The 15,458-nt window shown below is 36.8% G+C and overlaps 1 long non-coding RNA gene across 1 annotated transcript; it reads left to right on the top strand.

Moving 5' to 3' along the window:
* The first annotated feature begins 1,559 nt into the window (after positions 1 to 1,559).
* Positions 1,560 to 10,802, top strand: LOC128031138 (uncharacterized). The gene is made up of 3 exons (XR_008188049.1): positions 1,560 to 2,359; positions 2,711 to 3,308; positions 10,295 to 10,802. It is a non-coding gene; the product is annotated as an uncharacterized LOC128031138 (long non-coding RNA).
* The last annotated feature ends 4,656 nt before the right edge of the window (positions 10,803 to 15,458 follow it).

Raw genomic sequence — 15,458 nt, 5'->3', positions numbered from 1 at the left:
ACTTCAAAGGCATCTACTTTTTTGGTTAATTAAAAATCTAAAACTGGAGGACACTGCTCTCTACTACTGTGTGCTAGAAGAACACTACGAGAAAAAAACCTCATGTTCAAAACTGTGTTGTTTGAAACCACAAAATACTTATTTCCCTGCAATTAATAATATTTACACCTGCAAATAAAGAATCCAAATATACTAATATGCGATTGGCCAGCTACATTATTGTACAAATTCCATACTAAGGAAAGAGTCTGAGCTTCCAGAGGAGACATCAGTTTTCACATGTCATGTTATATTATTTTGCTCTGCCTAGGCTCGATCACAATGTTGCTGTTCATAATTATTTGGATGTTAACCCTTGCAGGTATATTTTTCTTTAACAATTGTTTGTGACTGTATTTCTGAAAACCGTTTTCTTTATATCTCATTATATTCTTCAATATATTCTCTTATTATTTACTTTTAAGATTTAACTCATGCAGAAGCCATTACTCCAGAATATAAAGAAGTGCATGTATTTGAGACCGAGAACATAACACCATCTTGTAGTTATTCCTCGGCATTAAGTCTCCTTTGGTGTCGACAGCCTCACATATATCAACTCTTCAGTTCCCTATACTCATCCTACAAAGCTCTGAAAAAAGTAATACAGGCTTCAGATGAGCATCTGTCAGGAAAACTGAACGTGGACAAAAATCATGTGAATTTGGAAATCCCCTTTTCCAGAGTTAAAGACTGTGCAGACCATGGTAACAGGAAGTGAAATCTTAATGTACAAAATGCTGACAGCTTGAGATCTCATGGGGTTTATCATGAGTTAGGAGGAGCTTCAAGCAGCTCTAGAGATCATAAGTGCCATCATAGATGCACTATTTTAGCACGATGCGGCTCACCACAGTTATCCTGCTCTGTGCTGTTGGGAGTGAGTATAACTTAACATTACATAAAAGTAAAGTATATGTTTTATTTCTATTATGTTGTCTTAATAATATACAATATTTGACTATAATTACACCGTAAACTTCCAAAATGACTTCCTAAATGGCTTAATTAAAACAAAATGTGTTATTGTTTAGAGTCCATCATCACTTATCTTTATAATAATTTCCAGGTGGAAGTTTTGAGAGTCCCATTTCATCAGACCAAACTGAGGTTATTCACGAGGAGGGTGCAAGTATAACTTTGTCCTGTCGTTACTCAACTGCAGTTACTTTGTATTGGTACCGCCAATATCCCAGATCAGCTCCTGAATATCTTTTATCAGTTTTTCAAACCTCTGGACGGGTCCAGAGCGCAGAGAATCTGGATTCTCGGTTTTCAGCAGGACTGAATGACAAGAAAAACCGTGTGGATCTGATCGTCTCCTCTGTCAAAGTGACAGATTCTGCTCTGTACTACTGTGCTCTGCAGCCCACAGTGACAGGAAATCTTTACACACTGTACAAAAACCTGCCTAGAAAAAAACATGTTCTCCTGGACGCATACCTTGTAAACTTCTTTCAACAAGTTAAGATACTGTAACATCTAAACAGTGTAAGCCCAAATAAGAAAAATATGTAATTATAAAAGAAGTCAAATATCATGATCTATATTTTTACTAGAATGAATCTGCCATCTAGCGGTTCTTTAGGCTCAGTACACTCGATTACTGGTGAAATATTTATAGTGAAAATTTAATATAGCACTATTATTTACTCAAAAAGTAGTGTTTGTGTGTGTGTTTTACTTTTTAAATAATAGACTGGGAATATACGTTTTCTTTTGTCTGTAATTTTTGCATGTATATGTAGCTATATTTAAAAATAATACCTCTAAAAATGTTCTGCATAATCATAATTCATTTCCCTAAAAAAAAATGTAACATTAAACTGAAAATTCAAATTGAAACATTGCCATAGATTAAAACTCTCTCTTCTTTCTTAGAATTTTGAAATTAACCATAACCTAAAAGAACAGAAGCCAGTGACAATACAAACCTGGAATCTATCGCATTTAATTGTGATGTTTTGTTTTGCTATATAGACAGCACTTAAACTATAAAATGTCTCAAGCTGGTAAACATACAGTACATACAGAGGATTTTTAAGTCAGTGAGCTGCATTGATTTACATAACATTTACTTTAGACTATTGGAGATCACAAGAACACCAGTTTATGAATTTGTAACAGCCCCTTGAAGTCTATAGCATCTGTGACAACTGCCAGAGACATCACTGCATTGTGATTGGGTGTTGAAAACACTGGCAGGGAGCTTCAGTTGTCTGAACGGAGGCTGTTAGGATAGTTCTGCAAAGCTCAGTGAGGATACCATCATTTTAAACAATGAGCTTCTGCTTGCTACTAGTTTTAATGCCATTCATTGGTAAGATTTCAGTTGATAGATGTATTTGATGAATTTCCTTTCTTTACACATTCACAGTGTGTATCTGATGATAACCTTATGCAAACGTTTAGATGCTTTTCAACTTTAGCAAAGTTACTGAACAGAACTGAATCAACATTGGACTGACTCAAGCTGACTAGTGACAGTTGTCTTCTGGAGAGTTGCTTACAGTTGAAACAGAAGTCATTTCATAACTGATTCATTTTTTAACACTGTTATTGTGGTTTTTATTTCTGTTAAGCCGCTTCAAACAATCTGTATTGTACTGTATATTGAGCTATACAAATAAATGTTACTTGATTTGACTTGCTAATTTAACATTCTTCTCAGGTGCCAGTATACAAGACAGCATTACCCCAACATCTCCTGCAATCCATGCAATGGTCAATGAAAAAAATACCATCTCTGTTTAAATACCATTACAATCTGTCAATGAATAGTCTACAGTGGTATCGACATTCTCTCAACTCTGCGCCGGAATTCCTGGTTCTAATCATGGAGTCAGGACAAAATCAAACGGCTACACCTCCTCACCCTCGTCTGACAGCTTCAGTCAATAAAGAAAACAAGGCTGTGAATCTGGAAATCTTTCCTGCAGATGTGAAGGATTCTGCAGTGTATTACTGCACACTGCAGCCCACAGTGGGAGGAAATGCATGTACACCATACAAAAACCTTCTCAGAGCTAAAAGGAGAAGAAAATGGTTTAAATCAACCTGAGACCAAAGAGTCTGGACAAATGCCACAAGGGGGCAGCACTTTTTTACCGCACTTGACAACATCAGAAGCATGCAGGGATGTTGACGTGTGACAAGTGGTACTAGACTGCTCAGAAACAAATAGGAACACCAATTGTGAACAGAGGCATAGCTGATCAGTAAATTCAGGATGAGAAGATCAGTGGTATTAATTCTCGTAGCTGCGTCAGGTAGGCTATTTTTTTAAATTGATAAAAAAAAATTTTAATGAATGCATAATTTCTCAATTTAAAAAACAGATTTTATATTTATGTAAGTCCTCACATACCACTTTTTACTTCCTTTCCAGTTGCTCTTGGTGATCGCATTGTCCCAGATCAAGCTGTTATTATCAGAGATGAAACCGACCGGGTATCATTGAGTTGCTCGTATGAAACAAGCAGTGAATATGTTGATCTTTATTGGTACAGACAGTATCCTAAAAGTGAGCCACAGTACATACTGTGGAAAAGTGCACGACGAAGTAGTGGGAGTGATACACCAGATTCTCATTTCGAATCTTCTACAAGCAGAACATCCACTGAACTGATTATTAAAGCAGCTACTCTGAACGATTCAGCTCTCTATCACTGTGCTCTTTGGAAAGACCCAGTGATACAAAGTTTCTGAGAAGCTTTACAAAAACACACATGCTTTGAACTCAAAATCATCAAAGTATTAGCCAAACCAAAATGTATTATCTGCCAAAACCATTACTGTATGTGGGAACACCTGCAACTGATACAGCAGCCAAAACCAAGAGATTCATAAATTTAATGAAGCAGGATGTTTGAGGATGAGAGGATATAGGAGGGGGAGGAGGCAGGGGAAGGTAGGGAGAGAATACGATTGAGAGGTAAAGAGAGGGTAGAACAGGCTGAAAGAAGGGAGGAAGAAGGGATTTGGGGATGAAAGGATGTTTGTGAGTGGGGTGTGTTGCAAGATGCAGGGAGGGAGGGAGGGAGGTAGAGAATGAAAAGAAGACTTGAAAATATAATTTGAGGTTGAAGGGAGACCAGCTGGTCTGCATGAGCAAATACTAGAAGAATACCCAAGACGTGTCACTCCTTTAGTTTTGAATGGCTTGAGGGACAGTAAATGGGCATCTGGAACTTAGAAGTAGCTATAGAGAATTATTAGAAAACATGGAGCCGTATTGCTGATTGTTTGTTTATTTACTTATTAAGCCATACCAGCATATGTGGCTATATTTCATGGCAAAATCAGTTAATACGTAAAATCAATCCGTGCACAAGTGTGTTATATATTCGAGTCAAGGGGGAAACAAGTTAGAATGTTCAATTTAACCAGCCTTCGTGTCTTTGGCTGTGAGCCGTATTTGCTGTAATCAGCTGAAAGGAAGGGTATAGGAGTGGATGTTGGGATGAAAGGATGTTTGTGGGTGGAGTTTTATGGGCAAACTGTGAGCATAGAGAAGAGAGATCAGGTTGAGCCAATGCAGGTGGAATCACGCCTTGCCTGCCAATAGGGGGCGCTGCGGTTTGATACTGTGGAGAATTCTCGTGACGTCACGTGTGATGGGGAGAGACTCCCTTGGAATTTCTGGAAGTGCTGAGGGGTCAAAGTTTGTCATGACATAAGTTTTATTGATACTGAATATGGTTGAAATAACTGTTTGTTATCTGCACGAATGAATTGGATACCTTGGATTTAAGTGAGTGTTGAAGGCTACCAGTGGTTCAGTTGTCCTCGGCTCTGGATTCTAAAAAAACGTGCAATGAGAGCGCCAAAGAAACGTGAGAGAAGCGGGTCGCGAGAATTCAGTCTCTGCGTCCACCACGCAAACGATGATGGCGATCTCGGTCCGCGAATCCCACTGACGGAGAGCGAGGAGACCGATCTCTTTAGAGTAATAATATTAACATGCCCCATTAGTATGCCTAGATGTCCTGTCAGTGGGATGGTGGTCCTGTTTTCAAGAGAGGAAACTCACTGAGTGGTTAAGGTAGGAGTAGAGTGAGTTATATTCCTGCAATCAGTTTCACCAGGGACGAATTGCTGGGCATTAGGCATAACACATTTTCTCTTTCTGCTCTCCCGGACAAATTAGGATTTCTCACACTCTGCTGCTGTGCGTTTCACGGAAACGGCTAAATGACACCATTCCAGACAGCACGCTCCATCTGCCAGGCTTTTAGCTGTACAGAGCAGACCAAGACACAGAATCAACAGGGAAATCGTGTGGCGGCAAGATATGCTTTTACATCGACGGAAGGTGGAGTACAGATGTAACAGTGTTAAATAAGATGTGCTGTTTAGATCTAGAAACACTATCCATTAACTGCAGTGCAAGCCTTTCTATTCGCCACGGGAAGCCCTAGCAGAAAAAAAGACATTATGGATCCATTCATTATGTATGCAACTTGTAATGACCTACAGAACAATTCTCAGCACAGTGCAGATGTTGTGCGACAAGCAGTCAAGAGCAATTATACTTCCTGTTTTTGTATCCTCCCCCTAATATTTAAAGATCAACCTCTCAAGAAACAAAGCACATTAAGATGTATCTGATGTGATCATGGAAAGACTCCAAATGCTCAGTCAACAAATCAGAAAATATCTTCTGCTGTTTTTACTTACGGCATCAGGTACAATCCTCAAGCATAATACATTTGTATGATTATTCAGGTATTCAAATATATACATCTTAATTTTGAAACTGTATCGTATTAAAAACTTTTCCTTCCAGGTGTTATCTGTCAAGATTGGATTCGACCAAGTGACCAGAGGACCAGTGTTTCCAGTACAGAAGGAGATCCTGTAACACTGGTGTGTTCATATGACACAAGCAGCAGCTATGTTATCCTTTATTGGTACAGACAGTTTTCTAAAAAACAGCCAGAATTTGTACTGGCAGTTGGTGGACGATCACAGAGATATGAGAACATACCAGACCCTGATCGATTTGGATCAACTACATCCCAGAAATCCACTTCACTGACCATTAAAAGTGTAACTCTGTCAGATTCAGCTCTCTATTATTGTGCTCTAAGAGTAACAGCCCAGTGTTACAAAGTGCCCGCGAGGCTTTACAAAAACTCACTCAGAAAACTTGCTTTGAACAGTGAGTTATCAAATGAATATCAGACCACCTTTGTGTCTTCATAAACCACAAAGTCAAACTGAAGGATAAGGTAACACCTGCAGCAAATAAATTAACAGCTGCATGCAGCCTACAGTAAACAACATCTGATGTAAATGGGGTAATTTTAGTGATTAAATAATTAGTAAGCCCTCTGTATTATCAGCAAAGCTCTGCATGGATTATTAGCATGATGTTAATATTACGTAACTTACATTTTAGTCACAATATTGCCTGTTGTTTTTGCTATTTTGCTCTGCCAAGTGCCAACTCAAATAGTTCCAAATTAAGCCACAAAAGAATCACTGCATCTCCCAGCAACACACAGTTAGGGAAGTTTGTGAATGATTCAATAAAGACATTTTTCATTCCTGAATGAATCAGCATTTTAAATTAATCAGTTGAATTAATAATTGAATGACTTACTCAAAGAAATCAATACAGCATTTTGATGAGGTACTTCATGATGGGATGAGCCAATCAGACACTAACTGTAACACCCTTTGCATTTATAAGGAGATTTGTGTATAATCACTGTGCACATTGAAAATTACCAAACCACACTTTTCATCTGTCTCACATTTCTGGCAGGTACAAACACACTATTACTTTAGCATCAATCAAACAGTTAAGCATTTGTTTGCTTAAACATACATTGATATTTTTACAGAAATCACTTTCTCTGCTCATATTGCACCAAAGAGAAAAACTGTCATCAGTACAGAGGGGGAATCTTTGTTTGTACGAATCAAGCAGCTCTCATGTTTTACTCTTCTGTGGTTGCCTGATCACAGGGACAGGCACCAAAGTTTTTGTTACTCAAAGGTGCACAATCAGAGAAATGGTTTCAAAGCATACAGTAGATCCTCGCTATGACTCCGCAACTTCAAAGACATCTACTTTTTGGTTAATTAAAAATCTAAAACTAGAGGACACTGCTTCCTACTACTGTGTGCTAGAAGAACACTACAATAAAATGTATTAATTTGCTGTAAAAAAAAAAACTCATGTTCAAAACTGTGTTGTTTGAAACCACAAAATACTTATTTCCCTGCAATTAATAATATTTACACCAGCAAATGAAGAATACAAATATACTAATATGCAATTGGCCAGCTACATTATTGTACATATTCCATACTAAGGAAAGAGTCTGAGCTTCCAGAGGAGACATCAGTTTTCACATGTCATGTTATATTATTTTGCTCTGCCTAGGCTCGATCACAATGTTGCTGTTCATAATTATTTGGATGTTAACCCTTGCAGGTATATTATTCTTTAACAATTGTTTGTGACTGTATTACTGAAAACCGTTTTCTTTATATCTCATTATATACTTCAATATATTCTCTTATTATTTACTTTTAAGATTTAACTCATGCAGAAGCCATTACTCCAGAATATAAAGAAGTGCATGTATTTGAGACCGAGAACATAACACCATCTTGTAGTTATTCCTCGGCATTAAGTCTCCTTTGGTATCGACAGCCTAATACATCAACTCTTCAGTTCCCTATACTCATCCTACAAAGCTCTGAAAAAAGTAATACAGACTTCAGATGAGCATCTGTCAGGAAAACTGAACGTGGACAAAAATCATGTGAATTTGGAAATCCCCTTTTCCAGAGTTAAAGACTGTGCAGACCATGGTAACAGGAAGTGAAATCTTAATGTACAAAAAGCTGACAGCTTGAGATCTCATGGGGTTTATCATGAGTTAGGAGGAGCTTCAAGCAGCTCTAGAGATCATAAGTGCCATCATAGATGCACTATTTCAGCACGATGCTGCTCACCACAGTTATCCTGCTCTGTGCTGTTGGGAGTGAGTATAACTTAATATTACATAAAAGTCAAGTATATTTTTTATTTCTATTATGTTGTCTTAATAATATACAATATTTGACTATAATTACACCGTAAACTTCCAAAATGACTTCCTAAATGGCTTAATTAAAACAAAATGTGTTATTGTTTAGAGTCTATCATTACTTATCTTTATCATAATTTCCAGGTGGAAGGTTTGAGAGTCCCATTTCATCAGACCAAACTGAGGTTTTTCACGAGGAGGGTGCCAGTATAACTTTGTCCTGTAGCTACTCAACTGCAGTTAGTTTATATTGGTACCGCCAATATCCCAGATCAGCTCCTGAATATCTTTTATCAATTTTTCAAACCTCTGGACGGGTCCAGAGCGCAGAGAATCTGGATTCTCGGTTTTCAGCGAGACTGAATGACAAGAAAAACCGTGTGGATCTGATCGTCTCCTCTGTCAAAGTGACAGATTCTGCTCTGTACTACTGTGCTCTGGAGCCCACAGTGACAGGAAACCTTTACACACTGTACAAAAACTTGCCTAGAAATAGCAAGTGTGTGTGTGTGTGTGTGTGTGTGTGTGTGTGTGTGTGTGTGTGTTTCCTTTTAAATAATAAACTGGGAATATAAGTTTTCTTTTGTCTGTAATTTTTGCATGTATATGTATATTTAAAAATAATAAATCTAAAATTGTTCTGCATTCTCATAATTCATTTCCCTAAAAAAAAATGTAACATTAAACTGAAAATTCAAATTGAAACATAGCCATAGATTAAAACTCTCTCTTCTTTCTTACCATTTTATAATGAACCAAAACATAAAAGAACAGAAGCCAGTGACAATACAAACCTGGAATCTATCGCATTTAATTGTAATGTTTTGTTTTGCTATATAGACAGCAATTAAAATATAAATGTTTTCAAGCTGGTAAACATTACATACAGTGGAGAAGTCAGTGAGCTGCATTGATTTACATAACATTTACTTTAGACTATTGGAGTTCACAAGAACACCAGTTTATGAGTTTGTAACAGCCCCTTATAGCATCTGTGACAACTGCCAGAGACATCACTGCATTGTGATTGGGTGTTGAAAACACTGGCAGGGAGCTTCAGTTGTCTGAACGGAGGCTGTTAGGATAGTTCTGCAAAGCTCAGTGAGGATACCATCATTTTAAACAATGAGCTTCTGCTTGCTACTAGTTTTAATGGCATTCATTGGTAAGATTTCAGTTGATAGATGTATTTGATGAATTTCCTTTCGTTACACATTCACAGTGTGTATCTGATGATAACATTATGCTAACGTTTAGATGCTTTTCAACTTTAGCAAAGTTACTGAACAGAACTGAATCAACATTGAACTGACTCAAGCTGACTAGTGACAGTTATCTTCTGGAGAGTTGCTTATAGTTGAAACGGAAGTCATTTCATAACTGATTCATTTCCGAACACTGTTATTGTGATTTTTATTTCTGTTAAGCTGATTCAAACAATCTGTATTGTACTGTATATTGAGCTATACAAATAAATGTTACTTGATTTGACTTGCTAATTTAACATTCTTCTCAGGTGCCAGTATACAAGACAGCATTACCCCAACATCTCCTGAAATCCATGCAATGGTCAATGAAAAAATTACGATCTCTTGTAAATACCATTACACTCTGTCAATGAATAATCTACAGTGGTATCGACATTCTCTCAACTCTGCACCAGAATTCCTGATTCTAATCATGGAGTCAGGACAAAATCAAACGGCTACACCTCCTCACCCTCGGCTGACAGCTTCAGTCAATAAAGAAAACAAGACTGTGAATCTGGAAATCTTTCCTGCAGATGTGAAGGATTCTGCAGCATATCACTGTGCACTGCAGCCCACAGTGGAAGGAAATGCATGTACACCAAACAAAAACCTTCTAAAGCCTTAATAAACCAAGCTAAATGGAGAAGAAAATGGTTTAAACCAACAAATGCCACAAGGGGGCAGAACTTTTTTACCTCACTCAACAACATCAGAAGCATGCAGCGATGTTGACGTGTTACAAGTGGTACAAGACTGCTCAGAAACAAATAGCAACACCTTAAGATTGTGAACAGAGGCATAGCTGATCAGTAAATTCAGGATGAGAAGATCAGTGGTATTAATTCTCGTAGCTGCGTCAGGTAAGCTATTTTTGTAAATTGATACTAATTTAAAATGTAAAAAACTGACATTATATTTATGTAAGTCCTCACATACCACGTTTTACTTCCTTTCCAGTTGCTCTTGGTGATCGCATTGTCCCAGATCAAGCTGTTATTATCAGAGATGAAACCGACCGGGTCACATTGAGTTGCTCGTATGAAACAAGCAGTGAATATGTTTATCTTTATTGGTACAGACAGTATCCTAAAAGTGAGCCACAGTACATACTGTGGAAAGGTGCACGATCAAGAGATGGTTGGGGTGATACACCAGATCCTCATTTTGAATCTTCTATAACCAGAACATCCACTGAACTGATTATTAAAGCAGCTACTCTGAACGATTCAGCTCTCTATTACTGTGCTCTTCGGAAAAAAACCCAGTGATACAAAGTTTCTGAGAAGCTTTACAAAAACACACATGCTTTGAACTCAAAATCATCAAAGTATTAGCCAAACCAAAATGTATTATCTGCCAAAACCATTACTGTATGTGGGAACACCTGCAACTGATACAGCAGCCAAAACCAAGAGATTCATAAATTTAATAAAGCAGCATTGTGTAGTGCACTGTGAGGACAGAAGTGTTGAAATGCAGATAATTTACATAAACTGATATATGTATAATATTTGGATTATTAACTCCAATTTTCCTAAAAAAAACAATTTAATTACTCAGAAAGATACATTTACTGTACATGTATATATACACATGTATAGTAAATGTATATATATATTACAAAAATCCAAACCATTAAAATTGTTAAAATAATTGTTATTAGCATTAGATATTAAAACCATACTTTAGAGTCTGTCACCAAGTTTAGTAACATTATGTGAATTTTATTCAGTTTTGGTGATGAATTTGGGTTTGGTTTTGATTGAATTTGAAGTCTGATTCTGTTGTATAATAAAATATAATATTCAACCTAAATTTATTATGCTTATATGTTCTGTAAATAATTTAGTGGCTTTTTTTTTTTTTAACTGGACCCCCAATTCTAGACCTAAACTGTGTGTTAGGGGTCAGTAAAAGGGGCTTTGGTGTTCTGATACACACGCCCTATTCGGACGGGACTAGTTTTATAGGGGGTCGTTAGAGAAATCTCCGTTTCACAGACGTACTTGGTAATTTTAATCCCGTCTGAATCTGCCACGTCTGTGTTTTTCTCACACAACCTCTGTGATAATTCCAGAGCAAATTACCTCCCGTTTTTCAGCAAACTCAGTGATCCTCTGAGAAAACTAATCCCGTCCGAATGCGAATGTCTGTGATTGCCGGTGATATTTTATTTCACAACGCGTTTCCTTGTGTGTTTTGGCCAACGTGAATTACCGTAGATGCTCTTACCGCGCGGATGTTTGATATATTTGCTTAGCGGCAAATAAATAATAATAAAAAAATAATACAAATAATAAAATCAAGATCAAGATTGCGTAAACTGTTAATACTGTTAAATAAAATTTTAGGGGAAGTCATGGCCTAATGGTTAGAGGGTTGGACTCCCAATCGAAGGGTTGTGGGTTCTAGTCTCGGGCCGGACGGAATTGTGGGTGGGGGGAGTGCATGAACAGTTCTCTCTCCACCTTCAATACCACGACTTAGGTGCCCTTGAGCAAGGCATCGAACCCCCAACTACTCCCCGGGCGCCGCAGCATAAATGGCTGCCCACTGCTGTGTGTGTGTGTGTGTGTGTGTGTGTGTGTGTGTGTGTGTGTGTGTGTGTGTGTGTGTGTGTGTGTGTGTGTGTGTGTGTGTGTGTGTGTGTGTTCACTGCTCTGTGTGTGTGCATTTCGGATGGGTTAAATGCAGAGCACAAATTCTGAGTATGGGTCACCATACTTGGCTGAATGTCACTTCACTTCACTTCATACCGGCTATTGTAATATCAGCATCAGGTAAGATTACTCACGTTAATTTATGTACTCAGTTACATAATGTTTTAATTACATTTAATAAAAATGTATGGTTGTGTTATACTAGCCATTTAGTATTTATTGTGTAATAATACTAAGGTTAATTCATTCAGTCATTCTGAATGAATTAAATGCACGCATACAGAGCGCTTATCTCTGTGACGCCCAGATGCACAATACAGACCCTCCCACCTCTGTAATAAACACGGAGATACTAGTCCCGTCCGAATTGGTACATGAAAATCACAGACGTCAGGTGGTAAGAATCGAAACTCAAACGTAGTTTAGAAAACTAGTCCCGTCCGAATAGTGCTTAAGTCATCCTTAGGACTGTACAAGCTGAGCTGTTAGTCAGAACATCAGCCTGAACAATGCCACTTTCGGAGGTGAGTAGCTCAATTTCTGTTTAAGCTCCTCCTGCCGATTTGGTTCTATTTGACTCTTTTACCGAGTTTCTACTGGCCAATGTATGGGCGCAGACACTTGTGATGGCTACAATTCTCCACAAGAGAGAGCTCTTTATCTAAATAAAAAAAAAAATCTACAAATGGTTAATAAGGGGAAGAGATTCAAGGCAATTCCTTCAGACATGCAGTGTATTACTGCACACTGCAGCCCACAGTGGGAGGAAATGCATGTACACCAAACATAAACCTTCTCAGAGCTAAACTGAGAAAAGAAAAATGGTTTAAATCAACCTGAGACCAAAGAGTCTGGACAAATGCCACAAGGGGGCAGCACTTTTTTACCACACTCAACAACATCAGAAGCATGCAGCGATGTTGACGTGTGACAAGTGGTACAAGACTGCTCAGAAACAAATAGAAACACCTTAAGATTGTGAACAGAGGCATAGCTGATCAGTAAATTCAGGATGAGAAGATCAGTGATATTTATTCTCGTAGCTGCGTCAGGTAGGCTATTTTTCTAAAAATGATACTAATTTTTTAAATTAATGCATAATTTCTCAATTAAAAAAAAAAAAAAACAGATTTTATATTTATGTAAGTCTTCACATACCACTTTTACTTCCTTTCCAGTTGCTCTTGGTGATCGCATTGTCCCAGATCAAGCTGTTATTATCAGAGATGAAACCGACCGGGTATCATTGAGTTGCTCGTATGAAACAAGCAGTGAATATGTTGATCTTTATTGGTACAGACAGTATCCTAAAAGTGAGCCACAGTACATACTGTGGAAAGGTGCACGATCAAGAGATGATCAGGGTAGTACACCAGATCCTCATTTTGAATCTTCTACAAGCAGAACATCCACTGAACTGATTATTAAAGCAGCTACTCTGAACGATTCAGCTCTCTATTACTGTGCTCTTTGGAAAGACCCAGTGATACAAAGTTTCTGAGAAGCTTTACAAAAACACACATGCTTTGAACTCAAAATCATCAAAGTATTAGCCAAACCAAAATGTATTATCTGCCAAAACCATTACTGTATGTGGGAACACCTGCAACTGATACAGCAGCCAAAACCAAGAGATTCATAAATTTAATGAAGCAGCATTGTGTAGTGCACTGTGAGGACAGAAGTGTTGAAATGCAGAACATGTACATAAACTGATATATGTAAAATATTTGGATTACTGACTACAATTAACCCAAAAAAATCAATTTAATTACTCAGAAAGATACATTTACTGTACATGTATATTTACACATGCATAGTAAATGTATATATAAGTACTTATATTACAAAAATCCAAACCGTTAAAATTGTTAAAATAATTGTTATTAGCATTAGATATTAAAACCATACTTTCTGTCACCAAGTTTAGTAACATTGTGTATGTGAATTTTATTCAGTTTTGGTGATGAATTTGGGTTTTGATTCTGTTGTAAAATAAAATATAATATTCAACCTAAATGTATTATGCTAATATGTTCTGTAAATAATTTAGTGGCTTTTTTAACTAGACCCCCAATTCTAGACCTAAAGTGTGTGTTAGGGGTCAGTAGAAGGGGCTTTGGTGTTCTGATACCATCTAAATCATCCTGAGGATGTGGTTTTAGAATAGATTAGCTACAAGCTCAGCTGTCAATCAGAACACCAGCCTGAACAATGCTACTTTGTTTATTTGGCTTACTAATTTCTGTTTAATTTTAATACCTAAATGAGATTATCTTCCCAGGACCTGTACAATAAACCCTACTGAGGTCAGGTTCACAGAGGTCAACCAAAATACAACACCATTACAACTCATTTCTCTTTTTCAGTAAGAGCAAACCCTGTTGTACTGTTCAGTTGTACAAAACCCTAAATCTGACATAACAAGCACATTAAAGTACTAAAAAATATACTTAAACCATTGAAACCCTGAATCCACTTGAACCCACATATGTTTCATATCTAGTCTGAGTCACACAATAATTATACTGTTCAGGATATTATTATTATTATTAATGTATTTATTAATAAGTGTTGAAACTACTGTATGGCTGACCAATCAAATTAAATGAATAGCCATTATTTTATTAGATTAAAATGAGGTATAGAATAATTACTGAAGACCATGTATTATTATTAAAGAGAGTAAAATTATGTTCTTAAAAATTTTTTTCACTGTTTATTTTTCTCCTTGTGAAAAGGGTGAGTAAAGGTTAATGGGTAAATAAATCTGACAATAAAATTCTTATACATAAGTAGAGATTAAATTTTTCTAAATATTACACATTTTGATATGATTCACATCATATCGAATACATACGAAATCATCACCTTGTAAAATTGGTAGGTTTTCCTGTGAGATCAGGTTGGAGATTCTAATCATGTGATGTCAATTTCACACAGACCAGCAAACATTTTACAATTTTTGATGCATACAAATAATATCTAAGTCCTCACTGCAGTATAGTCACAAATGGCTTTAGTGTGTAGCTCTTTAGAACTACAGGTGGAGACTAATTTTTTGCTATATTGATGTTCTATGATTCTTGTTTGCTTATACAACACTGTAAAAAATCTAATGAGCTATTTACTTAAAAAAATATGGTAACAATATTAAACAAATATTTTTGAGTAGTTTTTCAGGCTTGATTTTTTTTTAATGGAATCTACCTGAATAAATCATGTGAAATCTCCTAAATTAATTAATCTATGACACAATAAATTTAACATAATTAGGGAAATGTGCTCATTTATTTTAAGTTTATTCTCAAAAGTCTGTGATTTTAAATGGGGTCTGTTTGTATTTTGTTATTTTATACATTTACAAGACTTTATACAGCCAATCAGCTCAAATAGGAAAATACTTGAAAAATACTGGAAAGTACTGCACTAGCACTAGCAATGCTACTGCTCATTAAACA

This window comes from Carassius gibelio, chromosome A2 (assembly GCF_023724105.1).
Source record: "Carassius gibelio isolate Cgi1373 ecotype wild population from Czech Republic chromosome A2, carGib1.2-hapl.c, whole genome shotgun sequence".
In the NCBI taxonomy this organism is placed as follows: Eukaryota; Metazoa; Chordata; class Actinopteri; order Cypriniformes; family Cyprinidae; genus Carassius; species Carassius gibelio.
The sequence above is the reverse complement of the archived record's forward strand: the minus strand, read 5'-3'. Positions and strand labels throughout refer to the sequence as shown.